General features: G+C 42.3%; 1 long non-coding RNA gene across 1 annotated transcript; it reads left to right on the forward strand.

Annotated features, from left to right (window-relative positions):
• Positions 1-9,829: 9,829 nt before the first annotated feature.
• LOC121873099 lies at positions 9,830-12,032 on the forward strand. The gene is made up of 2 exons (XR_006090196.1): positions 9,830-10,114; positions 10,605-12,032. It is a non-coding gene; the product is annotated as an uncharacterized LOC121873099 (long non-coding RNA).
• The last annotated feature ends 509 nt before the right edge of the window (positions 12,033-12,541 follow it).

Here is a 12,541-nt window from a genome sequence, read left to right on the forward strand (position 1 = left end):
TGGTGTGAGGCGGTCTGTGGTGTGAGGCAGTGTGTGTGTGAGGTGTGAGGCGGTGTGTGGTGTGTGAGGCAGTGTGAGGCGGTGCGTGGTGTGAGGCAGTCTGTGGTGTGAGGCAGTGTGTGAGGTGTGAGGCGGTGTGTGGTGTGAGGCAGTGTGTGGTGGTGTGAGGCAGTGCGTGGAGTGAAGCTGTGTGTATGGTGTGAGGCGGTGTGTGTGGTGTGAGGCGGTGTGTGGTGTGAGGCAGTGTGTGAGGTGTGAGGCGGTGTGTGGTGTGAGGCAGTGTGAGGCGGTGCGTGGTGTGAGGGCAGTGTGTGGTGTGAGGCGGTGTGTGGTGGTGTGAGGGCAGTGCGTGGAGTGAAGCTGTGTGTATGATGTGAAGCAAGAGTGGTTTGAGGCAGTCTGTGGTGTGAGGCAGTGTGTGTGTGGTGTGAGGCGGTGTGTGTGTGGTGTGAGGCGGTGCGTGGTGTGTGTGAGGGTGTGAGGGCGGTGCGTGGTGTGAAGCGGTGTATATGGTGTGAAGCAGAGTGGTTTGAGGCAGTGTGGTGTGAGGCGGTGTGTGGTGTGAGGCAGTGTGGTGGTGGTGTGGTGAAGTCTGGTGTGAGGCAGTGCGTGGTGTGTGGCTTGGTGTATATGGTGTGAAGCAGAGTGGTTTGAGAGCCAGTGTGGTGTGAGGCAGTGTGTGTGGTGTGAGGCAGTGTGTGGTGGTGGTGTGAGGCAGTGCATGGAGTGAAGCTGTGTGTATGATGTGAAGCAAGTGGTGTGAGGGCGGTGTGAGGCAGTGTGTGGTGTGGTAGTGTGTGGTGGTGTGAGGCAGTGTGCTGGAGTGAAGCTGTGTGTATGATGTGAAGCAGAGTGGTGTGAGGCAGTGCGTGGTGTGGGTGGTGTGTGGTGTGAGGCAGGGTGTGAGGGTGGTGTGTGAGAGCAGTGCGTGGTGTTGTGAAAGCTATTATGATGTGAAGCAAGTGGTGTGAGAGCAGTGCGTGGTGTGTGGTGGTGTGTGGTGTGAGGCAGTGTGTGGTGTGAGGCAGTGCGTGGTGTGAAGCTGTGTGTATGATGTGAAGCAGAGTGGTGTGAGGCAGTGCGTGGTGTGTGGTGGTGTGTGGTGTGTGAGCAGTGTGTGGTGTGAGGCAGTGTGTGGTGGTGTGAGGTGGTGTGAGGCAGTGCGTGGAGTGAAGCTGTGTGTATGATGTAAAGCAGAGTGGTGTGAGGCAGTGTGTGGTGTGAGGCAGTGTGTGTGTGGTGTGAGGCAGGTGTGTGGTGTGAGGCAGTGTGTGGTGGTGTGAGGTGGTGTGAGGCAGTGCGTGGTGTGAAGCTGTGTGTATGATGTGAAGCAGAGTGGTGTGAGGCAGTGTGTTGTATAAGGCGGTGTTGCCGGATACTTCCTCGCCAACACCTCACTCAACAAGATCATACACGTTATCAGAGAACGTATATCAGAGCTTCAAGTCAATGTTACAGAACCTTACTATTGACTTACGTTAATCACAAGCGTACGCCAGAAGCCTCTTCAAATGACTAATAACAGATAAGTTTATAATCTAAAATCTATTATCAGCAGGCCCAGGAGTCGTATGTTAAGCACCATAAATTTGTTTATATGTCGCAAGTAGGAAGTATTACATATAGTTCAAAGGAATAAGGTTAGGACTGGCAGTTGTCTCTCGTCACTGTTAACTTCTACGCTACTAGTTACCAAAGAACACAACCATGGGACTCGTCGACAAGAGAGGTGTGGAGTGCCGGGCCAAGTTCGTGTCTTCAATCCTGACTTGTATCTGTCGCCCACAATAATAGAGTACGTACTGACAATTATCACATCACTGTCGCCCTTGTCACCACCTTCCATCATTCACTGTGTGTAAGGTGAACAGTAGGTTAGGTTAGGTTAGGTGATCTGAGGAGACGTGACCAAAACTCTTCCTACAGCAGCTGACCCGCGAGCCGAGTTATGGCCTGAATATGTTGGTTCGTTCGACACATAACACTGATGTACAACAAACTTCTAAGACAGAGCTAACCTTAGTCGGGTTTTATGACGAGTTTGGTGAGGTTAAAACAAGAAGTTATTCTATTATAACAGAGTCCGATATTCGTTTTCTTTGTTGTACGTTGTTAATTTTTGTCAAAATAATGATCCGTGTGACGGGCAGCAAGAAGTCATTCACTATGTGGAGTGCACTCACATAGTCAATTATTTGTTTATTTATTTACGGATTCATTTTTAACATATGGTGTGATAGGTGAAGCTCCTGTTATATTCACATACACTATACCTTATAAGAAATGTCCTTCACAATAACAACACACGTTTACCTGTCACTCTCGGGGTAGACTGAGGATGTGTTGGTGTAGTGGGTCTCATCCCCAAGTACTTGTCTGATTGTTTCTAATCAGCAATTTCGTTCGGCACTTGTCCTTCTTCCAAGAGCAAAATAAACGTATGTACTAAATAACAGCTACTGTATAAGAACTTGAGGATTGTATTAAAGTTCACTTATATATATATATATATATATATATATATATATATATATATATATATATATATATATATATATATATATATATATATATATATATATATATATATATATATATATATATATATATATATATTGTGGATCTTTCTTCCTCTATTATAATGTATTTTTAAGTACGGAGGAATAAGAGTAACACAATATGACAGAAGTGGGGCTTAGTCTTATGGCAACATACATCACTCACTGGAACCATATAGATACACGAATAATATCACAATCTCCCTGTTGATCCACTGACTGAAGGTGCGTGTGTGCTCGGGACGTGTCTCAGCACCTACCTCTCGAGGGTGATGGCGCGCAAAATATTAGCTGGTCTAGCTTCGTACCTTCTCCAACTGGTGTCCTCACTCACTAGCCCTCCACCACTACGACAAGGAGAAGGTATTCGCTCTTGCACGGGAGAAAACGTGGGCTATTTTCCTAAACTTTGGTGCTATAGGGAGTGAGTAATCCCTTTGAACATGGAGTGGCACAACACCTGAAACGATGTGTGTAATCCTCCTATAGATTTACGTAAACTGCCCACAGAATCTGAAACGACGTGCAAGGGTTCAGAGTGTCGCTGTCGCATCAGTCGTGGTGTTGGCCGTGTGGGTGCGTGTGAGTCAGTGGATCATGCTCTCCGTTGTGGCTATTGTCGGCTTGTGTCTGGCTGTCCTCGTCTTGGTGTGGGTCCTTATCAAGAAACAGAAGCTTTGCTGTTCGATCATGGGATAGTAAGTGACGTTGTTCATCTGTATGTTCCCCAAATTCATTGTGTCTGGGAGGCCAAACAGTGACGGCCTTTGTTTGTGGTGGAAACTATACAATGATGCAATCCGCTACTCTATTTACTTGTCAAAACAACAGCATCCGTCACCCATCCACTACACTGATACTCTTGATTGCTATATCGTGAATGTAAGTAATGAATATATTGTCACAGAAATAAACTTAAAACAAGGGAGGCGAGAAAAGTTTTCACCTTACAAAGACTCACTGAGAAGATTCAAGGGTTCGGTTCAGTTCAGCGCTTTATTGACAAAAAAATATATATCTTCAGAAGACCTGTCTTATACAACTACTACTTTTCATTATTCAGATACAAAATAAACATATACAAGACATAAATAAACATACACATTACCGTATTATTACTTACACCACTAAGTTAAGGGAAGACTAAGGACTCGGTGTCGAGCTAAAGGTTTCACACGGCTTTAAACATCTCCCGAACCCAAGTGAGTGTTTATTTATTTATTTTTTTGCACTGTTTATGTTTAAGTGTGTAAGAAGACTTTTTTTCAGTATTAACAGTACCAGAAAATATATAGCGCAAGTACATTACATTGGCAAGTTTCGAATACATTATATATAAGTTGGACAAAAGCCTAAGTGATAATGGATGGGTGTAAACAGGAGCTACCTCGCACGGGACCACTCGGCCTACTGCAATTTCATTTTCTTACATTCTTATCAGTTTGAAGCGTCAAGGAGGGCATTTGATGTCCTATGACGCATTATTTTCTCACTGTAAAAAAGCACCATTAGATGTGTCATAATTGCTCTAAAATCACAATTGAATTCGAAAACAGTTAAATGTTACGATCACTTTCTATAAACTTTAGTTGTAGGAACAAATTCTGATATAAACAAGTGTCGTGTAGTGTAGTGTCGTGTAGTGTGCAACAATCGACGGAATCGTCAAGAGACAACCCAGGAAATAAATAATATTGGCAATACTTGACGAGAAATTTCCTCAAGTCGGTACGAAGGCCGGACCACTCTCGTCCAGTATTACTAAAACTTTTCACTGCACATCACACGAACCAACCAGACCTAACGACTACGGTTTATCTTGGGGTTAAGTCAGTTGTCTTTGGTTTATGTTGTATATATAGTTATAAATCTTGGTTTATGTTATATGCATAGTTATAAATCACCCGCACAGTATAGCCCTCCAGCAGGATCGAGTGTACAATAAGTTTATATCCCTGTGATAGTCACTAATCCCTCGTCTCTCTCTCTCCAGCACCCGCCACCACGACGACCCTCCGCCGCCTCTACACGTGTCTCTGGTGGTGAGGGTGTCTGACTCCTCCTCCCACCACGCCACGCCCACCCAAGCGGCCATCCAGGTCAAAGCCACACCCAGTAACCCTGCCGCTCAGATCCCCACGCCCATCAGTAACGCCCACGCCACCACATCCACCGACTCCCTTCAGATAACCACGCCCATCAACGCTTCTCACGCCACCACGCAAACCGACGCCGCCAGGATAACCATGCCTGTCAACGCCGCCCACCCTTCCACGTCCACAGATTCCACCTGGATAGCCACGCCCATCAACACCGCCCACCCTTTGATGTCCACCGACTCCGCCTGGATAACCACGCCCAGCAACCCCTTCCACATCACTACCACACCCACATACCCCTCCCATTGTACCACCACGCCCAACTACTCCGACCAGATGATCACGCCCATCAACACCGCTCACCCGTCCACGTCCACTGACTCAGACCAGATAACCACGCCCATCAACACCACCCACCCATCCCACACCCCCACCACCACACACCCATCCCACACCACAGCTACCACCACCGAACACTACCCCGAGTTCGCGTCTGTAGATCTGAACGACAACATGAGCCAAGCACACGCACATGACTCACCATCAGTTACCTCGACCAAGGATCTGAACGTGGTGGATCATGACTCTGAAATAGGGGTCAATATCTACGAATATGACGACTGGCTGGTTATCTAAAATAGTGTGTGTGTGTGTGTGTGTTGTCAACTGGTCACCTGAACAATGTGTATGTTCAATGGGCTTGATCATCTGAACAAACTGTGTGTTCTCTTGGGGATGATCACCTGTACAAAGTGTGTTAATTCAATGAGCTGATCACCTGAACAAAGTGTTAACTCGCTCTTTCAACTGAACAAAGGATGTTTACTATGAACTGGTGTACTGAACAAAGTGTGTATTTGTGTTTCATGACAAGTATTCAAGGACGCCTCGTAGTACAGTTCATCCAGGAGTCACTTACATGGTGCACCCGTGTAAGGAAACCAGTGTATAGTCCGTTGGTATCATGAGGTCCTCACCATGACTCGCATCCATGTCAACAAAGACGATAATAACTGCAATATGAATGTTGATATTTGTGTTTTTTATCATTAGTTGTAACATTTATATCGATTTTCAGATTTTCACAGTAAATTGTGTATAATTTTGTGGATTTCCTCATTAGTTACAATGTATTAAAATATAAATAATCACAAGTTGTAAAATTTATAATCTTGTGAATTTTCTCCTAAGTTTTATTTACATGTCATGTTTATGAATCCAAGATCATTATTTCTTGGAGATAAAAAATAAAGTTTTCCTACAACTCTTCGTCTCATTGGATATTCCTGGATCTCGATTCGATAAACGTTTATTAAAAGGTTAAAACACAGGAAGATGTGTTTAACCCCTGAGAGAGTTTTACCTCCTTGTGTTAAGACATCAAGAGAACAGACTACCAGACATACAAACAAACAATCAATATTAACTTTTCTCTATACATTTATAATATCAATTTATTTGGATCACCTGAACATTAGACACCCAAGCTTATTTACCTGAAGATTAGACACCCAAGCTTATTTACCTGAAGATTAGACACCCAAGCTTATTTACCTGAAGATTAGATACCCAAGCTTATTTACCTGAAGATTAGACACCCAAGCTTATTTACCTGAAGATTAGACACCCAAGCTTATTTACCTGAAGATTAGATACCCAAGCTTATTTACCTGAAGATTAGACACCCAAGCTTATTTCACCTGAAGATTAGACACCCAAGCTTATTTCACCTGAAGATTAGACACCCAAGCTTATTTCACCTTAAAATTAGATACCCAAGCTTATTTCATCTGATGATTATGCACCCCAGCTTATTTCACATGATGATTATGCACCCCAGCTTATGTCACCTGATGATTATGCACCCCAGCTTATTTCACCTGATGATTATGCACCCCAGCTTATTTCACCTGATGATTATGCACCCCAGCTTATGTCACCAGAACATTATACACCCAAGCTTATTTCATATGAAGATTATACACCCAGCTTATTTCACCTGATGATTATGCACCCCAGCTTATTTCACCTGATGATTATACACCCCAGCTTATTTCACCTGATGATTATACACCCCAACTTATTTCACCTGATGATTATACACCCCAGCTTATTTCACATGAAGATAAATCACCCTTAAACTAACCTAACCTAACCTTCTTTAACCTAGCGTACCCTAACCAACCAGGTAGCGTTAGGGTAATGTGGTTACATAAGAACATAAGAAAATAAGGAGTCTGCAATAGGCCGGTTGGCCTGTGCATGGCAGCTCCTGTCGAGAGTTACTACCACTCTCTATCATCCATGAATCTATCTAGCCTCCTGCTGAAACTTTCCAGCGTTCCAGCACTTACTGCATAGTTGCTAAGCTTGTTCCACTAGTCCACCACCCTATTTGTGAACCAGTTCCTTCCTATCTCCCTCCTAAACCTAAACTTATCCAACTTAAATCCGTTGCTACGAGTCCTATCCTGCTCGGATATTATAAGAACTTTATCTATATCTCCTTTATTGATTCCTTTCACCCACTAAAATATTTTTATCATATCTCCCCGCACTCTTCGTCTTTCTAGGGAATGCAATTTTAGTTTCTTTAACCTATCTTAATATGGAAGGTTTCTAAGTCCAGGAATCATTTTCGCCATTATTTAACACCATCTACGCTGACTCATCCGCCTCTACCGCCGTGGACCTCCCCGAGTGTTGATGTTGTCGTCCACACCTTCCCTGGTCGTAAATCCACCCAACTGCGGTATATGCTCAAACTTAACTGCCTTGAACAGATTAATGATGTCGCCTCCTCTCTAAAGACCTCCCACCCTCCTATCCTCGTCTACTGTGATGGGTCTGTTACCACGCTGGGCAGTGCTGGGGCAGCTGTGTGGATTCCTGAGCGCCAGGCCTACAGGAAAATCAGGGTCCACGAATGGGCCTCCTCCACTGACACTGAAAGCATAACCATCCTCACGGGCATTCATGAGGGGGCGACCTGTGCTCGCACTGAACGCCGGAACCTCCTTATAATCAGTGACAGCACTGCGCTAGCGAGGCTCAAATTACCCTCCTCCTCCTCCCCTGCCGCCCAACACACTTTCCCCCCACACACTCCTCATATAGATTTAGATTGCCCACGAGGGGGCTAGTTTATTGGGCACCCCCTTACATCCTGTGCAAGGTGAAGTGCAGAAGCGTTTACAGTGCCCATCGGGGAAGAATGCGGAGTTCATACTTGTCTTTATGACTCATGCATTAACGGCGTAAAAGCCTGAAGGGTCATAGGTTTTGTCAGCAGGTTACATAAAGTGACAGAATGATGAGTGTGTGGGGGGAAACTTCCCGGTACAATTTATCTGTTTATGGCAAAGTGTGGCAGGTCCATAATAATGTCAAGTGCCAGGCCTGTCACTAGGGGGAGGGATATCAGGGCAGGGAGGGAAGAGGTGTTGGTAACGGCTGGGGACCTGTAGGAGGAGGTCATAGGACAAGTGAGGATGGAGTGAGAGGGTGTGAGAGTCGGGTTGTTCCTAGCCTCCATTAGTCCCTGTTCACCTAGCAGTAAAGTAGGTACCTGTTGTAAGTCGAAATTTGCGAATTCGTAATCAGGGAGTTGTTGGAGCTTCCAATGACTTGATGACATAAACCACTAACTCTTCAGGCTTCCACGCCCTTGACTCTTCAGGCTTCTACGCCCTTAACTCATGAGACATAAAGGCAAGCATGAACTTAGCATGCTTCCCTGTTGGGCGCTGTAAACGCTTCTGCGCTTCACCTTACACAAGGATGTAGGGGAGTGACCAATAAAAAAAAAAAATAAAAAAAAAGAGAGAGAGAGTCGGGTTGGCCACAAAGTTTACAAACAGTGAGGACAGGTCATTCTGTCACTCTATGTAACTTGCTGACAAACCCTATGACCCTTCAGGCTTCTACGCCCTTAATGCATGATTCATAATGGCAAGCATGAACTTAGCATGCTTCCCAGATGGGCGCGGTAAACGCTACTGCGTTTCACTTTGCACAGGATGTAAGGGGGTGCCCAATAAACTAGCCCCCTCGGGGGCTATCTAAAAAAAAATCTAAAAATCATCTAGGCTGACCCTCTATCGGTGAGCCATGGTCTTATCTAATTTAAAATTTCCCCTCGATACCGTTAGGTTAGCTTAGGTTATGATATAGCATCGCTTATTATTATCTATACCTTTTCATTTAACTCTAACATTACGAATTCATGAGTGAGATCTTTCTTGATTCAGTTTTAACATTTAAAGGCCTTAACAGCTGTTGGACCAAGTGTTGTGCTTGTTGGCCACCAGCAACAGTAGTTTAGCAAGCGTGACGTCACAGTTCGAGTTGTGGATTAAGACTCGCCAGTGACAAACATGGTGTCGACTCTGAGCATTTACTCTCGCGTTACCTTAATATTTTATTCTTAACATTTTATTCTCCCACATTAATAAGTTTTCATTAATATAAACTAAAATATTTCAATTCAATTTCATTAAAAAAAAATGTCATTGTATCTACCAAGTACAGACCCACAGTGGCATATATTAAGACCCTAAGTAAAGGATGTGTAAATATGTCCACAAAACTGTCCGGCTTTAACCTGACTACTTGTTGGGAGGGTAGAACAAACACTATCCTAATCTATCTATCTATCTATAAGTATTTTTCTATCAAATTATCTAGAATCCTGGTTAAAGTTTCTAGCTATTATACAGCCACAATTGTTCTGCTGCTGTTGCTTTTCTTCCGTTTCTCCTGTTACTGCTGCTCTCGCCTCTCCTGTTGATACATTACCATCACATATTCATAAGTAAGTCCTTTTTATTTTCGTGGTCGCTTTGTTAACGAGGATAAAGTACCTCCCGGTCACAAAGAACGTACAGTATTTTCTATCAATAAGGACAAACTTCAAAAATATGCTTTCCTGAGAGTTACGTTACACCACTTACAGTTGTTATCCACATGTAATATATTCTCCAAATACCGTACATCACAAGTGACCGCCAAGAGAGCAACATGACGTTCTAAAGTTCAGTGAAGATCCTCGAGGTGTCTCATGAAACAAATGGTTCAGTGTTTCAGTAGTGTTCGACCCTCAGCTGCTGCATTACGTCACGGAGCAAGTCTTCTTCGTGCCTGCCCGTCATCGGTAAGTCAGTGTACCACCAGCTGACATAACCAACAGTTCTCCTTGTGACTGTGGATAAATTTCTGACGACTCTCTGTTGAGATAGTATCTGACGAAGTTACGACAATGGTTGTTAATTTAGACGTGGAAACTGAGGAAGGGCTGCAGACCGTGATTTGGGAAGTTCCCTATATCCAGACCACATTGGATCCTGCAGCTGACGAGGAGATGTTTTGTGCTTTCCTCATTCTCCTGTTGGTCATGATGATTGTGTTTGTGTTCATCGTGCATTTCGTCTACTTCTGCCAGTTCCTCCGTCGCAGGAAGTGAGTTTTAAGCTACTCGTTTAGTTTGCTTAAGTGTTATGTCATAAGTTTATTCTTTCTCTTAACTAACTTGGTTAAATATCAATATTAACCGTATCCTAAAGCAGAAATTAAGAATATAACTTAATCACCAGTTACGTATCGCTTGGATTAACTAAAAGATGATTGAGTTTTCTCGTTTATCTTTCAAATTAACTCCCGCCAACACTTGTAAATATAAATTATAGTTCGCTGAATAATTTATTTCTATAATTTTAATTTTTTAAGCCTTCCTCGCTGCCATTGTGGCTTTCTAGCCTAACTTGTTCCTCGGTAATATAAATATTTACAAAAGACAATTGTGGGTAAAATTTAGATTATAACCAAAATACTTCTGTGCACTCGTTTCGGGAAGACAGACGTTTGATTTTAAAAGGGAATCTGATTGATTAGCCTACATAATCGCTTTCTTTTCGTTGAAGCTCTAGAAGCGTAAATAACTTTATTACAGGTACACCAGCATCGGCAGCAATGTAGTGTAGACTCCTGCCTGCCCCATAGTGCCAGCAGTGGTCGCAGCAACACCACCGGGAGCCGAGGATGTTGTGGAGGCCATGAGCTGTGACCCTCAGATGTCGTCCCTGTTGTGGACGAACCAAAATTGAAGACCTCTAAGACTGTTTTAAACATTGCACATTATTTTTCAGTTTTTTAATGTTCGTTTTTAATCTTGGGTAACACTTAGGTTTGGTCTTTTATTCAATCTGACAAAATTGATGAATTAGAAAATTTCGTGGACTTTAATTTCTTATTTAAATAGTTTGACCACTTGGTGAAGATTAAACGCTTGACAAACTGAATAGTATAAAAATTTGTCTTCGGTAGTATTTCATTAGAAATTTTAAAGTTACTTCAAATACGGTCTTGTGCTGTTAAAGAGCCAAGATTCTTCCTTCACTAGTTCCCTTGATCGTATTTTAAATTTAAACCTATATTGTTAATTCAAATTTTTAAAGTGGTTAGCTTTATTTTTTTTAAAGGGCATCCAGAATGAAGTGCAAATTTGGTTCAATATGGACTCCTGGGATATGACTGGATAGACATTCTTAAATGTTAAACTGCTGTATTTAATGCTTGACTTCTTAAAAGTAATTAACACTTGCAATAGACTGTTACTAGATGACCTGCTGTATTTAAAGATTTGACTATGCTTGAGTATAACTTTTAACACTTGCGTTAGACTGTTCCATTGATAAATTTCAGATTTGCGCTTCGTTTATTTGCTATTCTGTTTTTAGTTGCATAAATAATGGTTATTTAAAACTACATAATCTTGTTGCTTCATTACTGGTAATTTTACTTCACAAATATACCAGTCATTATTTTGCTTTAACGAACTCGTAATCAACTGTATCGTGTAAGCGGTGTAGTTCGCAATAGAACAGATGACTTGTAGCCTTAGATCAGGTAGAGTCGAGAGACCACATTACCATTTTGTGTTAACTATTTCCCTTTGTTTTATGAATCTTGGTTTTTAAATATTTTTTACTGTATACCTTTGTTACGGAATAACCTCATAAGTAGCACTAATAGAATTTTTAAGGCTGGGCAGAAATCCTCTGATGTTAAATGCCATTTTAGCAAACCCAGACGGGTTGCTTAATGAAATTTGACTCTCTATTTACAGGTTTATAATAATGAAGTTATATTTTTTATTAGTGCACGAAGTTTTCTTGATTAAAAACCATTGTCGTGAAACATTTTTTTACACTATTTAGACTGCTGGTGCACTCCATCATTGATTGTCTGTATTTCAAAATGTGCCCGAGGCTGCTAGTGCTCGTATATATTGGAACAAATCATTATAACCTGAATATATTATATCGATGTAACCTGTATTGAAGAACTGCTGGTACTGTAACCTAAATAAAAGTGCAATGTTATGTCTTGTATCATACCTCTCGAGTGATCTAATACACGGACGGATTTCTCTTGTGTCACCCCTTACAGTAGCTCTACTGAAGTGACTTCGCATCATATTGATGACTTTAACAAAGTTTCTTTAACTAAATCCGTTGTTTATGAACCTGTCGACGGAATAATTGCTTGGTATATTAATGTCCTTTGGATGGCTTTTAATAATTAAAACTCCTATATAAGAGCTGGGCATTCCACTGCACTGGTCTTCGAAATAAAGGTTAAGTTAAACTATTTCCTAAACTTTTAGTTCAGGAACACAACTGAACTATAGAGTATCACTATTCGGTATATAAACGTATTCTCGTTCAAGATTCTAAGAACACTGCTGGAGACAGCTGGCAACTTAAGGCAGTTTGTTTACTATAGTACGTAGTTAAAGTAATGAATGTAAAAGTAAACGATGAATGGCAACCAAGGTGCTTAACTAATGGTTGGGCTTTGTTTCGCTCTACATTATACTACGCACTA

The sequence above is a fragment of the Homarus americanus genome, unplaced genomic scaffold (assembly GCF_018991925.1).
Source record: "Homarus americanus isolate GMGI-L3 unplaced genomic scaffold, GMGI_Hamer_2.0 scaffold32929, whole genome shotgun sequence".
NCBI lineage: Eukaryota > Metazoa > Arthropoda > Malacostraca > Decapoda > Nephropidae > Homarus > Homarus americanus.